Genomic DNA, 17,773 nt, shown 5'->3' with positions numbered 1-17,773 from the left:
AAGAATATTGATCTATATTCTAACAACAATCATTACAGAAACCAGAAATAAGTAGAACTAATAAACACTTGAGACAGCAAAATATGTTAGTATTGGAAAATAAATAGTGAATGGAAGAATGAACTATGTACAGAACTGTGTACGCTGCAATCTTTTGACAAATACTTATTGTGCATCTACTATACAGTTCTAAGACGAGTTAAATAGAGGTTAAGAAAAAGACATTAAATGTGGTAATAAATAAAATATACAATGAGAATACTGCCAAAAAGAAAAGGAACTACTGTTTACAATATTTTTCCCCAAAAAGAACTGAAAATATTTTAATATGGGTAGCTACAAATGACAGAGATCTGAAGGCCAAGGGCTTCACAAAGAGGAGGACTAATAGTTTCATGATATAGTCATAGCATATTCAAGGCTTTCAGGAGCTCACAGGATGCAAAGCTAATATGACTGGGAAATGGACACTCTGTCCTGTGGACCACACACACACACACACACACACACACACACACACACACACACACACACACACACACACACACACACGTATTTTGTCAGTCACAGGGCTTGAAGTTGCAGCCTGGGCACTGTCCCTGAGCTCTTTTGCACAAGGCTAATACTCTACCAATTTGAGACACAGGGCCATTTCCTGTTATCCGCTGATTAATTGGAGATAAGAGTCTCATGGACTTTCCTGCCCTGACTGATTCTGAACAGTAATCCTTAGTTCTCAGCCTCCTGAGTAGGTGTGATTACAGGCATGTACACAGTAGTTCCTTTTCTTTTTGGCTTTCAGGAAGTGATATAAAGTCATCAAGTCTATGCAAAGTGTAAAGTACAGCAACAATTTGGAATACTAGGAAACATTTATAGAAATCTTATACTTTAATTACTTTTCAAGAAAGAAAGACATACATCTGTTCTCTGAAATAGATCAATCTATATGTACTGAAATTCACTATGGTTGTTATACTAAACAGGATAGCAAGAATGATTTGATGTTCTTTAATAATGAAATGAAAAACTGTAAGAGAACTGTGATTCTGTGCTTAAGAATCTGTTAAGATTTTACTTACACAGTTATAAATTATTTCTAACTTCTACATATGAAAGAAAACATGAATTCTTTGTCTCTTTAAGCCTGATTTACTTAACATAATTTTTCCCAGGTTGATCTATCTGTTTGTAAATGATGGAATATCATTCTTCCTAATGGATGAGTAAAATTCCAATGTGTGTGTATATATGTCACCTTTCCCTGACTTTCTATTAGTTCATTGAGGGGCATCTGGGTTCTGCCATACCTTGGCTATGGTGAAGAGTACAACAATGAACATGGTCGTATGGTTGTACAAGTGCAAAAGTGAACAAAAAGTTGTATAAAAGTGTTCACAAATGTATTACCAAATATGGTATTTGCAAGAATTCAAACAGTGTAATTCCGTAGAAAAAATAACACATAGTCTAACAAAATGCATATCAAAATACTGGCACTTTCAAGGTGTTGGGGGGGAGGTCAAAGGAAGTGGAATATATGAATGAAGAAAAGACCAGGGAAGAATGCAATAACAACATTCAAAGCATATTCTATGAAATTAAGAAAATTGAGGGGGGTTAGCATTTTGAGGAAGGGAAAAGATGATAAAAAAAATTGGTGACATTCATCAAGATTCATTGTATTTATTTGCTGATTTGTTGAATGGTAACTCCTTTGTACAACAACTTAAAGATGATACAAGTATGAATTTTTTTAAAAAAAAATCCTTCAGATTTTAGAAATGAGGTTATTATTCTGGTTTGTATTGAGCTTCATATTTTATCCTAATTCCATGAAGCAGGTAATTTCCCTTTTTTTGGGGAGGGGGGTCCGGTCATGGGGCCTGAACTCTGGGCCTCGCCACTGTCCCTCAGCTCTTCAGCTCAAGGCTAGTGCTGTACCACTTGAGCCACTTCCGGCTTTTTTCTTTTTGCTTATGTGGTACTGAGGAATCGAACCCAGGACCTCATGCATGCAAGGCAAGCACTCTACTACTGAGCCATCTTCCCAGCCCATGAAGCAGGTAATTTTCTAACAGTAGTTTTCAACTTTTATCAAACTCCACAGTTTATTTGAATGATGCATTTAGTAATATCTTTTGTGATTTGAAAAACATATGCTTCTCCTGGGATTCTTGTGTCTGTTGCCCTGGAGAGCCATAATTCTCATATTGGACCACAAGTGTCTAAATTGCCAACAAAGAATGATTTTTATCAGAAAATCAAATTCCCAGAGAAGAACTAAGAACAATTTGAGAGTGAACTGAGTAAGTTCCTGTACCTAGGGCCTTGAAAATGCATATTAATTTCTACTTTCCATTAATATGGCTCTTCAAATCCCACATTGTGGTTTACAAATTGTAAGAGTTATTACATATTCTCAATGATAATTAAAGAATTGAAGTCCTGGATCTGTCAGGATTTCTAAGAATACCCAGGTACTCATAGATAAATTCTTATCTCTTTCAATCTCCATTTATCGACAGAGAAAATGATGTTCAACAGTTATTCTGAAGCACCCTCCTTTCTTCAATATTTTAAGAGCACAGGTCTACGGTTCATTGTCCACTTGCAAGCAAACAATGTGCAAATGACATAGTTTCAAGAAAACAATGGGAAAAGAATCAATGTAAGGACCCACTTCAGTCAATTGGGCATTGTAGTTCAGTCTATGTCATCTAAATAATACTTAGATGCTGATTTAATATCAACACAATTATAAAGGTTTTCTTTTTTTCCTGGAGAAAACTTAGGTAGATGCAACTTAGGTAGAAATACTTGTAGCAAGCAAGATTAACCTACAGAAGTACTAGTAATTAATAGTTTTCTATGTCTTGCTAAGAGGTATTAGCAGAATAAGTCCTATACTTTCCATGATCACCCAGACGTCAGGAGCTCAGGGTAGCTATTAGTGACGATGGAAACCAGCAGGTGGTGAGATTAAATCTCTTCCCTTTTTAAATTTTCCAACTGGAAAACTACTGCACAAAAGAGGATATGAAAATAAACACTTTCTTTATCTGGTTCATTGCATGTGGTTCCTGACCATCAATGCCTACAAGGGGAAGGTGATTAGGGCTATGTACATTGTAATAGAAGAGAAGGAAAGACATTCTTAGGCTTCAGGTAATTCTTTCACGTAGTGCTATAGGATGCACTGCTTGCTCTGCCCTTTGTTGGCTCCTTGCTGCCTAAAGGTGTGCGTGATGGTTGGAAGAGGAGGCCTGATAGTCTAACCTTAGCCTAGTTCGAAGTTTACTCCAGCTTCCAAGAACCCTGAAACAACTAAAGGCTGAGACCTCTGGGAATCATACTGACACACATTCTGGCTTCTTAGTATCAGTTATAATTTTTCTCTAACATTTTGCAGAAAGTTTTTAATATTTTTGATCCACCACTGTTCCCTCAGCTGTTTCTTTTGTCCTTAAGTGTATGTTTCAAAAACAATATCATGAATTTACTGTCATTTGGATATAATTTCTTAAAATGAAAGGATATATCGGTTTGGCCTACATGTTAAACAAAATGGGTTTTATTTCTTCAAAAATACAAAATTTGTCAAAATCTAATCCTTAGTAAATCTACTGGTTGCTACATAAGCACTTAGTTGTTGGTGCATATGTGTTTATTTTTCTCTGATTGAACTATTCCATAATTTGTGACATTTTGAGTGGGAAACTAATCTTATAGAAGTCTTCAGTGCAGAACTAATTTTTTAACACTTCGCAGTATTTCTGTTCAGTACATTTATGTGGGATTTTAGGATCATTTGAAAGAGGTTTTAGTATGCCTCGGGTGGATATTCAGTGAGAGAGAGGACACCAGGCTAATGCTCCACTTATCTCTCTGTATTTCTGCTTTAAGCATCATCAGATATGCCTGAAAATGCAGGAGAGCTTCTGTCCTTACTGTGGAATAGCTCAAGATGTCCTTAGACTTCTTCCTTTAAACCAGTGATTGGTCATTCTCATCATTACTTACAATTAGCGACCACTTAGATTTTGACGATTAAATATTTACATTTAGTTACATGGTTGACCCTCTCCAATTCTAAAAGGTAATGATGGAAGAGATTTACTTCAAGAATATTTCAAAGATGCTGAAGTTGAAGCTGAGAGACAATGTCTCTTATAACAACTGGCCTTCATTCTGGATCAGACTGGAAATCCCAGGACTCCATACACCTCGACTCCTATACATTCACTCTCTTGCTAGTTTATGGTATTACTTGCTGCCTGCCTCCTCATCATATCTCATTCCTACCAATAAAGTCAAGCTTTCAGCCATTATTTCATTTTTACATTTCCTCTAGATGTTTGTGATTATTATTATTATTATTATTATGTCTATTTAGAATTGGGAGTCAGAAAATTACTCATACATCATGTGTACCTTCCCTATATTATAAAATCCCATACTGCATCTTTGTCTGTCTTCAATGACACCTACAGTTTTCTCCAAGTCCCCATTCATAATTACTAACAATATGGAGGATTTCAGCAGATCATTCCCAAGGCTTAATATCTTAGGTAAGACAGTCTTCAGGAAGGCTTATAGACTAAATCTTCTGAATAAAGAATCTTCAATGTGACATTTCCAAAAGGAATATATATATAATATATATATATATTATATATATATTTGTGTGTGTGCCAAAACTGTATGATAGGAATATGTTCAAGATCAAGATGTACATGGTAAGAAGCGTTTCTCCCAAAGAGACTCTCCACAAATGCCATCAAGTTGTTATGAACCTCCAACTAGCAAAAGAATGTTACTGTTCCTTTAGTTAAAAAAAAAAATCTTTAAATGACTTAAAATTATCTTTGCCCTTCCCTCAAAGAAATACTATTCTAGGATTATAAACTAGCCATTTTTCAACTCACTGTAATTTAGTGTTTCACATACTAAAATAGACACTACATTGAGTCATTATTACTGACCAAGGTATAATCGTACCTATGCTTTAGCCAGAGCTACAAGTTCTAATTCTCAGAGCTTAGCTAGCCAAATTTATTTTGAGTCCTAAAATGTAGTGTTAGGACTTCTACTGGCTTTTAGCTAAACAAAACAAAACAAAACAAAAACCTGTGGCAAATAAACACTCCCACAAGTACATTGTTAGTGCACATTAAGTATGTTCTGTAAACTGTACCATTTAGAAAATGGTCATCAGAAAAAAAAAAAAACTAACTAATTGAAGACTTCTTCCCAAGGAGTAGTCTCCAAACCCTTCATTTTCTTCAGGCTTCTTGAGGACAAGGAAATATTCACAAACCCAAGGTGTATCAAAGCTTGCAAACCTGAGAAAGATGAAGACTTATTCCTCAGGAAGAAAATTCTTAAACATATTTAAGAAAATGATGATAATTAGCCCCAGTTTAAAAGTGTAGACATCAAAAGAGATATGCAACAAATGATTAAGCCAAGTATTTAGTTTTTGCATCTTAAAGTAAAGACTGTGAAGTATATTCACATATAGTCTTTTATCATTTGCATTGTGTAACCTAACTCATTTCCACAGTAGAACTGAGACCTTTGAAGGAACTTATCCCAGTTAAAAATTATCAAATGAATGAACAGTAATAATTTAGAATAGTTATTCCTGGTAACAAAACAGGTCCTTCTACAGAGGCCATTTCTCACATTTACTTAATAAAATAAACATCTTATAACCTGTACCCTCCAACTCTCCCTCAATATGTTTATTGTACAATTTTAAGTTTTCTACTCTGTGAATGCTGATTTTTCTTGTTCAGTGTTTTACAAAAGAATAAAACTTGATAATTAAATGTCCAAGCCCTATTTAATTCTTTAATATTGTGATACAGATTACTCCTATACAAGCAGATGATTATTACTGGTTTACTGATGACAAACAATAGTGCCAAAAGTTACACAGAAGTAATATTTTTCCCACTAGACCTATAAATACTTGCTATTATCCTCATTTTTGTAACTGTTCTAAATAAGCAAATTACAAACTTTTATATAATAAGAATGGTTTAAAAGTGCCCCTAATAAATCTTTGCAGTCTTATGCTATATTTCCATACCATTGAAAGAAATAGCTGATATTGCACAAAGTTTTGAAATACACTGTTCTCCAAAGTATATGCTTCATCAGCAATTTATTTTAACATCCACATCTCCCTCTCAAAGGGAATTGAAACTAATTATGTATTGTCCCAAATGCTTAGATACCACTGATATCATACGAATTCATATATTATTCAAAAGCAGATCATTTTTAACTTATTAATATCACTCAGGTAAACTGTATCTCTATTATAAGAGCCTTTGCTTTACTTCAAGAACACACTCTAGCTGTAATAGTTAGGGTATTATTCTTTCCAATAGAACTACAAACACTTGATTAAAAGGCCGCTTAGTCCAGACATTTTTAACTGAAAGAGAAATCTGACTCCAATTCAACAGAGTATCAAAGGAAGATGAAAGAAGCAGGTATGTGTAATTCTTCAGAAAAATAGATAAAATAATTTTCATCCTTAAAGATTTTACTCCTCTATAAGATAAACTTTGATTATTTTTCTTTAATACATCAAGGATATGCAGATAGTCAAATAATTCCTTATGATTAAATTACAAAGATTCTGAAGTCCTTTTGTTGCTCCATTTAACAAGCTTCCAAGTACAAATTAAGTACTTCTTTTCCAGTATTATCAAACCTTATATAAAATTGCTACAACTCTTGAGAAAACAACTTTCCCAAAGGAGTAAGGAATGACATTAGAAGCCAATAAACCTCTCCTAGGTATGCTAAAAATGAAAATGTTAGTTTTATGGCTCTGGGCAAGATGATGGACTTCACAGCTCAGTCTTATCTAGGTATTAGTACATATCCTATATGCCTAATAAAATTACTGATAGGCCAAATTTGGATAATCTAAATGAGGAAAGCATCATTATTGTAAAAAGCTGTAAAACTAACATTGTTAATATTACATACAAAAATACCCATTAGCATGTATGATCTGGATGATTTTAGTGATACATGACAGTAATCACAGCTGCTCAGGACATAGAAGCAGGAAGATCAGAGGTTGAAGAACAGCTTGAACAAAAGAGGAGAGGGAGAAGCCCAATCACAAAACCAAACTACAAAACAAAATTGTTAGATACATGGCTGTAGAAGGGGAAAATTCACTCCTTAGAATTAAATGGAATCAATCCACATTTTATGGCAAATTACAACGGCTGTCAATCTCCCACAGAGAAGCAACATCCTGGGAAAGTAAAGATTTTTTCATTTATTCAACAAGTAATACAGAAGTAGTGAGACCAAATCGTATGCATAACCCTGAGCTAAAAGCTCAGAAATCTTCTTACTGAGTGAGACACCCATCCTGACCTTGAAAAGCCCTCAGTTTAGTGATAGAAAATAGACACTAGTGGTCTGTAATTTTAATTCAATGACTCAATACAGGTAAACACTACCCTGATGAGAAGGAATTCGTACAGGCATTGCATACTGGCTGGAGATAAAGAAGGCAACACAAATGAAGCTGAAAGAAAGCAAGTGCAACTGAAATAATTCACCCATGACAACATTACTGAAAGAAAGTAGTCAATATAAAACAAACTTTATCTTATTCTTAAGCTTAATCATTCAAAATTATTTGCTGAAAGTTTTCAGTAGTACTGGAAGTATGCTAATTACTGCAGATATATTTTAAAGCTTGGAAACATTAGACATGTAGTGGAGACATTAGACATGGAATTGCCAAAGTATCTTACAAATATGGCAATGGCTAAAGAAAGAATTCCATATGAAACAGGAAACATGTTTTGTTTTGTTTTTTTTCCACGTAGGTGCTTGGTTAATTGGAGATAAGAGTCTCAAGGATTTTCCAGATGGCACTGTCTTCAAACCATGATTCTCAGATGTCAGCCTCCTGAGTAGCTAGGATTATAGGTGTATGCCTGGTGCCCAATAGGAAATCTGTTTTTGATAGGTCAATTCCCAAAGGCTTCAGAACTGACAGGTCAGAAAAAGGCCTGATGTAAAAGCCTCCATTTAAAACAGAACTCATAGTTGTCAGAATGAAAGAAAGGAAGCCAGTGTATCTATATAGATAGTAAGGGGGAAAAGAGTAGTAGCAAGAAAAGAAATTTCTAGCTGTAAACATATGTTATCCAATGCTATAGAAAGAAATATAGATAGAAATGAGGCTCCTGGACTAATTTGGAAGAGTGATTTATCAATGCCAAGACTATTGGAGTAGCAACTATTTAACCTTTTCACAACTTAGAACATGAATGGTCAGGCATAAGCCATGTAGATCAGATAAAACCATGTAGATTAGATAAAGCCATGTAGATTAGCTAAAACCAAAAACCTCCAAGAAAAGAAGAACTAGAATATAATCTAAGTCCTGATGAAAGAGAAAATATCATTAAATTACCAAAAGAGAAAGGAAGGAAGAGAAGAGAAGAGAAGAGAAAAGAAAAGAAAAGAAATTAAAGTTAGAAATCAATTGGAAGTTGAGAAGAGAAACAGGAATAACAACTGAAATTAGGTAACACATATTTGTGCAAGAGTTAATCACAACAGCTGTTGGAGTCTCATGCCTATAATCCTAGCTATTCAGGTGGGTGAGATCTGAAGACGACTGTTCAAAGCCAGTCCAGGAGGAAAGCTCATGATACTCTTATCTCCAATTAACCACCAGAAAAATAGAAGTTGCACTGTAGCTCAAAATGATATAGTGCTAGCCTTCAGCAAATGAGTTCAGGGACAGCATCCAGGCCCTGGAGTCAAGCTCCACAGATTAAACCTTCATAAAAATTACTTTCTTCCTCTATGATCCTCAGTCCTCGAAGCCTAGTGTAAGAACTATTAATGTAGTGTCAGGATTAGTCACCTGTATTTGACATATGGTGGTAGAATTTGGGGGCAAAATGAGAAATCTTGGTAAATTCCAGGTGACTATAAACAAAAAACAAGAAAAATTAAGGAGATGAGGTGTTACAAAAAAATGAAAATAGCTAATAGATTAGGCATCATTATTTTTAGGTAAAGAGCAAGGAGAAATCAGAAAACAAATTTCTGATTTTGAAATCTTAGTTGAAACACATTTGGTGAAAATAAAGAGCAAAGCATGTCCATAGTGCATTTGTAAACATATACAGTTCATAAAGAAGTTAAGAATTGGTGTTTCTTGGCATGGTGGTAAAGACTTTGTAATCCCAGACACTCAGAAGGTAGAGGTAAGATTAGTCTGAAGCCAGTCTTAACAAGATTCTATCTCAAAAACAAACCAAGTGTCTTGGTACATGAATGGAAGCCCATTTGTTGGGAATATGAAATAGAACACTCATAGACAAACCACCCCATCTGAAAAGGAAACTAGTAGCAAAAAGACTGGAGCATGTTCCTGACTTCTATCCATAGCCCACACCCTCTAAAAAAATAAAATACGATATTCATTCAACGAAATCAAGAGAAACTGTATGGCAGTCAAACCCTTCGAAGTTGTGAATTAAGAAATTAATATAAGTTACTAGCTAGGGACCACATTGGTCAAGTCCTAAGTAGAACAGAAGGCATGGACAGTCCTGTTCATACTACATCCAATCATGGACTAAGCGTCTGCTATCTGTTCCACGGTAACATGGGAATCCTTCACAACACTTGTCGGGAAACAGATGTCATCCAGTTTCAGATTAAGTGCACTGAAATAATAAAATTTTGTAGCCTGAAATTGTTCAATTAGTTTTTTTAGTTCTTACAGCAAAAGTATTATTCAAATCCTTTTTTAAAAAGATTTTGGTTTTAATGACTATAAAATTTTTATTTCAATGGAACATAATCCCTGAGATTCAAATAAGTCCTAAAATTTAAAGAGAATTAAAAGGTAAGACATGTACACTTAAGTAAAAATACTAGTGGCTTTGCTCTGTTTCTTTAAAAAGTGTAGAGGCATAAAAAATCAACTCCTTTAACTTGACTAAAATAATGAAAACCTACATATGTAGTAATATAAGCTTGATTCTGAACTTTCAATAGTAAATGAATACATACAGAATTACTAGATTTCATAAGACCTGGAAATGTACTGGATATGGGAGAAATGAAGATGTAAGAATCTGATGCACAGGAATAGTAAGAGAAAGGTAATTACCCATAGTGTATTGCTAGTGGATGTGCTGTTGTTGCTCACTTTTGTGACTATGATACCAGCACTATAATGCTTAAGACAACCTACAAAGACAGGTACTATTAGTATACTCACAGCTTTTTTTTATAACTACAAAGGAGAAGCATAGCATCTGACAGTGATCTGTATAATCACATTATATCACACTGTCATGAACCAATAATTCATGACAATTTGAGATGTGGGAATCTTTATTCTTTCTTTGTTTTTCCAATCCAAGTTCTCACAAGTTCTCAAAAGCAATGGAAAATGTATTTAAGTAAATAATGCTCCAGAGCAGAACAAATTTCTCCACCCACTCTCTTCTGTGTTACACTTAATGAAATTTTCACCCTCTAATATCACCATTTGAGTGTCTTAAAACATGTTTCCCTCTACTTTTGTGTATCTTGTTGCCAAACCCAAGGAACCAGGAAAGAACAGTAGTCTTTGATGGAAAACTGGAGTGTATATTTACCACCATCTCCCTCCCTCTGACCCACCTTCACCCTGTGCCCTGAGCCAGCAATGAAGCTAGAAGTAAGTTACACTCCTATTGGCTGCAGGTTAAATTGTCTACATCTCTCAGAAGATTATAAAGTTCAACTGCAGACACCATACCTGTATGGTTCATCACCCAACATAACACAGTGCCCATGAACTATCAGCACTCCATCTTATTCAGCTTTTAAGTTATATTTTAATTTCCAGTCCCTATCATTAAATATAACAATATATCCTTAAAAAAATTATATGGATAATTTTGCAGTGGTCAAATTCAGGAAGTGTGAGGTTTTAGAACTAAAATTATCTAGATCATAATATCTGTGGTCTTGATCACCAAGTGTATTTATTTTTTCAGTGGTTAGAATGTTTTAGTTGATCTCTAAGCTAGTTCTCAGGCTTCAGCTCCTCCTAAACGCTTGAAGAATTCCCTAGTGGAAAAGAAGTAAGTGTGGTAGCCTCCATCAGCCCTCCTAAACCACTATCTTATTCTCCCCCAAAGAAAGATGAAGAGTTTAGGAATATCAGGAAGAAATTGATAACCTATGATGAAAAAAAAACAAAGTAATAATGACAAGAATCAAATCAAATACCCTGCTTTATCATAAGAAAAAAAGAGTAAGAAAGGCAGAATAACAATAGAGCAGCAATGAAAATGGTGTGTTTTACACTAAACAAAGCACTTTAAAAGCAAAAGGATTCAGAGGGAAAAAAAACAACAAAAAACAAGAACAAACAAAGAAAAAAGCAACAAGATCATTTGTTTGGGGGGAAGAAAAAGAAGTATACAGAAATATACATAAAAACTTCTACTTCAGCCGATTGCCACTGGCTCATGCTTGTAATCTTAGCTATCCAGGGGGCTGAAATCTAAGGATCATACTTTGAAGCCAGCCAAGGCAGAAAAGTCCTGATGAGACTCTTATCTCCAATTAGCCACTAGAACACTGGAAGTAGAGCTGTGGCTCAAAGTGGTAGAACACAAGCCCTGAATTCATGCCTCATGACTGATACAACATACACACAACAACAACAACACACACACACACACACACACACACACACACACACACACACACTTCTGTTTCCATAAGCACAAAGCAATCTCTCTCTTTTTTACCTTCTGCAAATTGGTCTACATACATGTTGTCATTTCACAACTCAAAAAAAGTGCCATTTGGAGCCCAGGACATTGCAGATGTGATTATCAAGGGTCTCAGCAAAACTTTCCCAACGTACCCCAATCCTTCTAAACATGAAATTCCATGAAAATATGGTGAGAAAGGGAAACAAAATATTGATGCTTATACTTGGGCTCAAAGGTAATAATAACCTAAAAGCCACTCATTAAGCACTTACCCACTTAGCTCTGTCCTAATTAAACATGTAATATGCATTTTCTTACAGAGTCCACTTGCAAAATGAAAAATGAGAATTCACAGTGTTTAGAGTTGACACTAGTAGCAATGATATAGCCCAAGTCTGAACATCTATAGTTTGGTTCGGTTGGCTACCCACCCCATGACCTTTAAATGCTCAAAACAAAAGATGGACAGTTGTTCTTTACAATGAGCATGGATTCAAGAACTCTTCAGAAAAATTGCATCAGGTAACTTGATTTCCAGCCAAAACCAAAAACCTAATTGCTTCCATTAGCCAGAGATATAAAAAAATGACTAATGGTTAATGATGATCCAACCAATCTTGAGCCCAAAGTGTTTGATGGTAAAGTAATTGATGGCTGAAGATTCTATTCTTCAAAAGTGTTAGCACTAGAGCTTCAACATCATTAGGTCTACACATTGAAAATCAGAAAATTTTTTCAAAAGCCAAATGTAAAAAGAAAAGATAATTAATGAGGTTTAAGTACTGGAATCAAATGATCCAAATAAGGGCTATAACACATCAATGAGAATGAAATATTAGCGAAAGAAAATCCCAGATCACCTAAAACAAAAGGGATAACAAAACCTACATCAACCAGTTATCTGGGAGCCTGTTTATAGCCCCTTTGATAGACAGCGAATGCTACAGAAACCAAATAATATTTGCTAACAAGTACATTCACTCCAGGAAGGCACAGAAAAAATTAAATCTAAACCTCCCTGTGCTCTTTCCCTGAAATTAAAGCTCTGAGTATATAAATAGCGTACCTGAGTATATGCTTTTCTTTAAGTGTTTTATATAAAGGCATTATTCTTTGAAGTGGTACAATGATATATTCACTAAAGGGTGATCAGTGCTAAGTTGGCAAAGACTAGGAAAAATAATAATAGAGTTTCTAATAATAGTCTGTTGATATGGAGAGGAAATTCAAATGGTGCCAAAAACCAGCTTTCAAGTAGTAATAAGATGAGCAAAAAGGCTGGTTCAGGGAAAGAGGAAAAGTGGGCAAGTGTGAATGAGAAAGAGAGACAGAAAGAGACAAGCAGCTTGCATTCTGTTGCCAATTAAGTGCTTATTATTATGAGAGCTAAAAACTCTTCAGAATGAATAAATGGGTTAAATAGAATGGGGATTACCATTTAAGTAGAGCATTCTAACTTTGCTTCAGATCCTGGGAATTCTATAAAATCACAAAGGAGAGAATTAGATGAACAAAATAGTTTAATTTAATGGGAAATTTATTTCAGAAGAGGAGCTAAGGAAAATTTCTGGAGTTAAGTAATAACATTTAGAATTAGGAGACGTTTATGTAAAAGGAATGTCCAAGGATAAAGTTAAGTAATAAGAATTTTCAGAAAGACCTAGAAAAATCTGAGATAGAGACCTGAGGCACTTTACAAAGAGGAACAAAGAAAAATGTAAGCTCTTTATAGGAAATAATTAGGATAGAAAAATTTGACCTAGATTAAAGCAAAATATTACATATTACTGAGTACAGGCACAGGATCACATACACACACACACACACACACACACATGCATGAACGCACGCACTCACGCACGCATGCACGCACGCACACACTTCTTATACTCCTTGCTACCTTTAGGCTCCAGAGACTGAGATCAAAACTTTATTTCTGATCCTTTTCTAATCTAATTAAAACATGAAATGTTGCCTATTGTCCGTTATCACTTTATGCATATTATAGGTTAAATAGAAAAATTAATATTAATTGAGGGTGTCACTTCATGGTAATATTTATTTTACTAAGTCATAGGAACAATGATTATTAAAGCAAAGCATTATAAAAGGCACCACTTAAAATTATATGCAGTGCTGCAAAACACTAAAAGAAAAAGCCCAATCCTTAGCTAGTGCTATCATGAAAAGAAGTTTTATGAACTCTCACATTCGATCTCTATTTCAGAAATTGAATTATGTTACAAAATATTTTCTCAGAATATGAAAGGCTAATTAAATTGTAAATAGAATTTAAAAAATTTTAAATCAAACCAAAGAAAGAAAATTTCCAATTATGAAATTTCCTCGGCAAACATCTATTGTGTTTTAAATTCTTTATTAATTTGATTTGAATCCTTTACCCAACCTAAGTGGCTACAATTTTTTTCTTTTAAATTTAAATTTCATAATGAAGAGAAGAGCAATGTACATTCCCTCACCAGATTGTACATGGCCTATTTATTAATGATGTGTCATTCCATATGGATTTCTTCTCTTTTATTTATTACTACAAGAAAGGATTGTCTTTAATAACTTAGCAACTCTGGGTTAACCAACTTGAAATGCAAACCTCAACAGTCACAGTACTGCAGGTCTGCCACATACAATGGTTCTAGAAGGACCAGGAAAGACAGACTTTTGTGAGGAGCATGCACCAACTGTGACCCACAAATAGGTAATCCACTGAGGTTGGGGTTAAGGTTCATGGAATAATTTGGAAATTATTCTCAGTTTGGACAGCATTTATAAAGCCTGAGAATACAGCCTTTAATTAGAACTCAACTTCCAAAGCAGCCAGTCCCTTGAAGTTCCAGAGCTCAGTTCTCAGCAAAGTAAAAACAGCCCCATCATATGGATAGCTAAGGCCCCTATAAATTATTCCTTAAATGTACAACCAAGAAGGTAGTAGGCATCAAAGACCCAGTAGCCACTGTCAAGAGCAAATAAAGAAGCCAGCTTTGACAGAGTTACTCTCCACTTCTGGGCCATGCAGTCAAGCTGTCCCATGGAAGTTTGGAAAAAAAGAGTGGGTTGTGCTGTAGAAAATATTTCCATACCCCAGCCAACCTCCTTTTAGTGATGATCTCTCCATCCAGCCAACCTCACACGACAGTGGGAACACTACCATCAATTCCATGAGAGCCAGCTGTCTGCCTCATCCATGGTGCTCAGAAAGCCACACAGGAATCCTGGAACAGAAGCTAAGCTCTAGGCCTGACTCATCACAGATGTTCCCCATCTCTTCCATAGAGCTCTGAGCCATTCTGTCTTGCCAAGGCCTGCCTTTTGTTATTACTGAGGATTTATGTTCCCCCCTTCCTCCCTCAATGTGCTCAATGCTGAAATAAAAAGAAAACACAAGGCCTCCTAACTTCAGTTTTAAGAGAACTAGACATTGTACATTGCAGAAATAGCCAAGGACTCTGTAGGGAAGACTAAAGAAGGAAAGTCAGGCGCCATACAGTTCGGTGTCAGGGAGCTAGATTAGAAGTCCATACCATAATAACAAACTTTCTAATGTTATCTAGAATTGAGTCAGGTTTAATGATGATATAAAGTATTGTACTTCTACTCATCTCACTCTTTTTTTTTTCCAGTAGTTCCAATCAAATCACCTTTGTCTAGAAAAGTGTGGTCAGAAAAAGAAGAGTTTAAGAATTTGTAAACCAAATGCCAAGTCAGATGCTCTCACAAATACATGGAAATGCTTACCAGCTCATGTTTCCTGCCTGAGTGTCATTGGCCTATTAACTATGGTATAACCACTCATCAGTCAGTGTTCCCAGCAGTCCTCTCAGAGGTGCTGAGAAATCTCCCTATTTCTCCATTCTTTCAGGGCACATTAGCAGGAAACTAAATATTTGTTTCCAAATACTCCAGTGTCTCGTGGCACAGACTACACCATTATCTCAAAAAAGAAAATTATTTCCTGCAATAGTTTTGATCGGTGTCCACTTAAGCAGTAAAGACAACAGAGTGATTCATTTGAAATCCATTCTCTTAAGCTTCACCAAACAGCATATACAGACTTAACACATTAGCCCAAACCTCCATACTTTTATGCAACGGGGATTGTACTTTTGTTTTGTTTTGGTTTTTTTTTTTTGCTCTAAGATATCTTATATACATTTGCCTTGTGTGGGATTTGGGGGAAAAACATTAGGGAAATAAATCAATTAACTAAAAGACAAACTTACAATTCTGTTATAGCAAGGGGTAGGGTGAGGGAGAGAGCTAGAGAAAGAGTAAAAGGCAGATAGAGAGCACAGTCATGTTTCCCAACAGTTGCAGTTAATACTGTTTTTCTCTTCTAGTGTTCATAAATTCTGGTTACTAAGACTCACAGATAATATGCCCCAGTATCTCCAAACCTTGTTTTACAACAGGAGAGTCACTATTTAGATAAAAGGTAGTCAATATATTTCAGGATAAATGTTTGCTTGAAAGGATACTTATTTGATTCTTTGTGAGGGGAATCTATATAAATATTGCTGTTTACTAATTTCTGAGTTTAATTTCCATCTTTCCTGTTCTCTTCTCTGAGACAAAAAGTATAGAAAAAAATCAAGCTGATTCCAAAATTGAGCTGGAACACATTCATTTATATGGCTCTTGTTTAAAAACTGGACGTGCCTTTCAATACTGTCTTGATTGTTATTATTTGTTATCTGATGAATCAGATGCATCCTCTTTTTTAACTCAGTTTCATTTTTAGCGAGGCACAGAAAGAAGTTAAACATTATTGACAAGAAAGGAATGGTTCAAGTTTCAAAGTGTAATATCTAGCCCAAGAAAAGGTCTATATTATAAAGTCCTGTGACATGCTGAATTAACTTTAAAGAAAACAACACCTGATTCTCAGAATTGGTTCTCCTCTATCTACTCAGTAAAACTTAGATTAAGCCCTGAGATGTAGTCACCCCGAGTAAGAACTTCAAGTTCCAGCTACAACTCCAGCTATTAGAAAGGTAGAGATAGGAGGATCATAATTTGAGGCCAGCCCAGGAGGAGGTGGAGAGTATGAGACCCTACCTGAAAAATGGCTAAAGTAAAAAAGACTGAGGGAATGGCTCAAATCAAAAGTGCTTGCCTAGCAGGCAAGGCCCTGAGTTTAAATGCCACTATGAAAGATTTACTCTTATGCTCTTCCACAAGTGTGGCATATTGCTGATTTTACCTCTGCATTTGCTGAATGGGATACCTCACTATTCTAGTTCATCTTGACTCCAATTCAGGGAACATAGGGATGGGAACATAAGCTCCAGAGAGTCTCAAGCAGAAACGCACACAGATTCAGCATTCCAAACAGCACATCCAAAGTACACATAGCCATCTTGGAGCATAACAAAACAATACTGATGCAATCTTAGGAGAGAAAAAGTACCAAAACAAATATGAAAATGATCACAAGATACTAACTGTAAAAACAGATTTAAAAGCTCTTAAATAGGAAAATAAGAACAGTAAGAGCATAATCAAGTCATAATTTATTGTCCTGATGCTCCAAACTACTTTCTTTTTCTTTTTTGGTCATTTGTAGGGCTTAAACTCTGAACCTGGGCTGAGCTGTCCCTGAGCTCTTCAGCTCAAGAATAGTGTTCTACCACTGAACCACAGCACCACTTCCAGTTTTCTGGTGGTTAATTGAAGATAACAGGCTCATAGACTTTTCTGCCTGGCTGGCTTTGCACTGAGATGCTCAGATCTCAGCTTCCTGAGTAGCTAGGATTACAGGAATGAGCCACCGGTGCCTGGCTCCAAACTTCTTTTTAAGTGTTAAAGTGTACATTTACTTAGAGTTGTCTGATTTCCACTGAGTGGATTTCCACTCCAGAAGGAGCTAGATTTGGACTGAATAACCCTGAGAATCAAGTCCCAAACTTACAGGGCAATCTTCCTTTCTAAAATACATAAATAAATAAATAATTAAATGTATAGGT

General features: G+C 35.4%; 1 protein-coding gene across 1 annotated transcript in view; it reads right to left on the bottom strand.

Annotated features, from left to right (window-relative positions):
• Mdfic (MyoD family inhibitor domain containing) overlaps positions 1 to 17,773 on the bottom strand; it is a 115,373-nt gene that overhangs the window by 43,598 nt on the left and 54,002 nt on the right. The window lies entirely within an intron of this gene.

This window comes from Dipodomys spectabilis, unplaced genomic scaffold (assembly GCF_019054845.1).
Source record: "Dipodomys spectabilis isolate Male_0828 unplaced genomic scaffold, ASM1905484v1 ptg000197l, whole genome shotgun sequence".
Lineage (NCBI taxonomy): Eukaryota > Metazoa > Chordata > Mammalia > Rodentia > Heteromyidae > Dipodomys > Dipodomys spectabilis.
This window is presented reverse-complemented; position numbering and strand designations above follow the sequence as displayed.